Below are 3,518 nucleotides of genomic sequence, written 5' to 3'. Positions count from 1 at the left end.
TCTAATAAATATAGCACATTCATTTAGGTATAGGTATAGAACATGTTTTTGTTAGCTGGGTTATTAATGAGCAGAAAAGTTGAATCAGGTTTGATAAGAGAGACATCTAAACTGTGAAGAGCTGTCCTACTCCGGGATCATGGTTGGCAACCACTCTTCTTTACGACTTCTTTTTTGTCATGGTTTTTTTCCTATATGCTAACAAAGATGAGGCATCACTAATGAAGGTATAAAGTACATACAGTATTATCTACCTTTTTTCATTATTCCAGTAGATTGAGGATTTATACTGTTTACTTAGTTTACTTAATGATCCAATGCAACACAATTCATAAACAATTTTGTCACTTAATTTCAATGTGTCTAAAGAAGTTTACTTAATTGTTCAATTCTGACAATATCTGCATTTGAGATTTAAACAGCAAACATACTCCATTAAAAAAGCTACACACTGATACATGTTTTGAAAATTACAAAGATAAATTATACAATGATAATTATATCTACATTCATGAGTGACAGCTTTACCAGTTTAATTACTTACAATTGATATTCTGTAAAAATGTTGACCAAAGAGGATTTTGGCTGACATATTTTAAGAGTTAAGATGTGTTTAACAGTCTTTTTAAACAAGGAATAAAATAAAGCATAGACCAGAGGATTCAGACCTGAATTTGTATACACAACCCATGTCAAAACACTTATGGTTGTGGAAGAGATTACTGATATAGAACAGATGAAGTACGGAATATAGCACAGTAGATAACCTGTCACAATAATTCCTAATGTCAGAGCAGCTTTACGTTCAGATTTTCTCCTCACTGAACCTTCCATTACACATTTACCACCCTTCATTAGAGAGTTTATAACTTTCACTTGCTGACGTGCAACATAAAATATCCTCAAATATAACATTATGATTAGGGTACATGGAAAAATAAAAGACATGAACAGATCAGTAACTCTCCAGTCAAAACCCATCGTGACCGAACACTCTCCATAACACATGTCTGTTCTGTGTGAAGTGTCAAAATATCCATTATGAATTACAATGATAGTGTTATAAGTTGAAAAAGAAACCCAGCTAAGACAGATAGTCACTAAAGTTTTAGTGGTGGTTATTTTCTTTGGGTACTGTAAAGGGTGACAGACAGCCACATAACGATCAACAGCAATTAAACCTAAATTACTAAGAGATCCTGAGAAGACCAATCCAAAGATTATAATAAACAGTCTACAGAAAGTGTCTCCAAAGTACCAACACGTCTCAATCAGCCTAGTGCCCTCTATGGGTATAACAATAAGTCCCATAAGTAGGTCGGCCACAGCCAGAGAGAGAATAATCAGGATTGTTGGAGTGTGAAGCTTCTTGAAGTGAGAGATGGAGATGATCACCAGCAGGTTCAGAAACATAGTCCATGCTGACAGGAATGTTACTAAAGGCGGGCATACACTGTGCGAATTTCGTCCGATTTTGAGCCGAATTCTGACTCGTGCGACTCTTTTTTGGGTCGGGCCGATTTTCAGCTTTGTCGTGCGTCGTTTGTCGTGCAGTATACAAGGGGAAACGAGATGCGATTAACCTCTCCCGATCGGCAATCGGATGGTCGGATGAATTTCTGGCATGTCAGAAATTTTGTTCGCTCCTCGTGACTATATCGCACAGTTGAAGCAGAGCTACGAACCGATTGCCCTAAACTCAGTGTTTTATCCCTCACTGCGCCTGCGCGAAAACAGATTTTAACCATTTCAATCTGCAGCAAAAAAAAAAAACGAAAAGAGGGAACTCTTTAAGTTCTGTAGTTGAAACTAGCTACAAATTACTGTTGCTTACCTCCAGTTTGTCCAGTTATTAGGCCTACCCACGTCTTCCAAGCTGCGATGTAGCACCGAGCCTCTTTTATTAATTTGTTAAACAATGTTTTTGAAATAAACCTGTTTTTAATTTTCATTGATGACTAATTATTGCAGTGTTCAGACATATTATAGACTGTTAATATAATTATATGCCTATAATTCATTGTAGCCTAATCGATCTAAATGTTTTAGACAATTTTCAAAGAGGATCCTCATTGAAAATTGTCTAAAACATTTAGGTCGATTATAATGAATTATAGGCATATAATTGTATTATTATTATTCCTCGAGGAGTAAGCTTCTATGTAATATTTTATTATCCTCACAGCGCATTGCGGCGATGTGCTGTGAAATTATTGCGTGGCAAATTAATTATAATAGCAGATCAATTTAATAATAAAATTAGCCTTCCCTAATACAATAATACTAATAATAATTTAATACATAAATTGGAAGTGCTAATTCATCTTAATATTGATAACTGATTCTTGTTTGGACAATATCTCTGGATACATGATATCGTCTACCAACCCAGCACAGGGGTTTATCGCACATATTGCACACGTATAGTGTGAGCAGTCAAGTCGCAGCTCGACGTTCGGACCGTATAGTGTGAGCACATAAATCCTGAGCTTTGGTTTTATATCGCATGCGATCTACTCGTTCAGTGTGAATAGATACCTTGCTGAAATCGCACAGACATCGCACAGTGTATGCCCGCCTTAACACATACATGATATTGCATTCATATTTAGAGCGTTTTCACCTTGATACATGATGAGTTGATGGCAGGAAAGCAGTATTGAGTCTCATGATCCTCTGTCTCATAGGCCATGATTGAGTCTCCTCCTGTGAGGAGTTTGTTCTGCTCTCCTTTCATTTATACCGTGTCTGGATCAAACGAACCAACCCCTCTGACGCCCACCCTAATGTATTTTTTTTGTGTGTGTGTGTGTGTGTGTGTTAATAATTTCTTTTTAATTTCTTTTTTGAAAATTAGCTTTGAAATACAAGCCATTTATTCAGTCCAGTTTAGGATTCTCTGACGCTGTTCAAAAGCAAATGCATTTGGTTTTTGTGTTTCATTTCTTCACTGTTTATTTATTGTTTTGTATTTTCACATGAATGCAGAGGTGGAACTGAACTAAACACAGGTGTGGTGGTTATTGCTTTAATCAGTAACCTAGCTAACAGGGAACTTTCCCATAACTTCACTAACATCACTAACGTTATGTAAGAGTCATGTAAATGTTAGTTAAAAAAACATTCCTAAAATAATGTTTCTGGAACAGTCTTATAATGTTTCCATAGTTAAATACATTATCGTAAAGTTGAGTGAAAATATACTTAGAACAACATTCTTGGAACATCTTTATGATGTTATTTGTACTTGGCTGATGTTCTCATAATATTGAGAGAAAATGTTCTTAGAACAACATTCCCAGATAACAAAAAAATATTCTTAGTATGTTTTGCTAACATTCCCATTAAGTTATTAACGTTTTTTCTGAATGTTTTTTAAATGTTGATGCGTCTTTGGGGACCCCCACTTGGGCCCATAGGCATCGGCAGGCATAACCACAGCCTGCTATGCCTTCACTCTCCCAACCCAGTCAGACACTGACTGGGCAAGCATCAACTCTTCTTGGCCTTCTCGGTAC

The 3,518-nt window shown here is 36.2% G+C and overlaps 1 pseudogene; it reads right to left on the bottom strand.

Annotated features, from left to right (window-relative positions):
- Positions 1–540: 540 nt before the first annotated feature.
- LOC143749591 (trace amine-associated receptor 13c-like) lies at positions 541–2,737 on the bottom strand (annotated as a pseudogene).
- Between the last annotated feature and the right edge of the window lie 781 nt (positions 2,738–3,518).

This window comes from Siphateles boraxobius, unplaced genomic scaffold (genome assembly GCF_051911475.1).
Source record: "Siphateles boraxobius isolate OS27281-9 unplaced genomic scaffold, OSU_SipBor_1 25, whole genome shotgun sequence".
In the NCBI taxonomy this organism is placed as follows: domain Eukaryota; kingdom Metazoa; phylum Chordata; class Actinopteri; order Cypriniformes; family Leuciscidae; genus Siphateles; species Siphateles boraxobius.
Note: the sequence above shows the minus strand (reverse complement) of the source record. Positions and strands in the feature narration are given on the sequence as shown.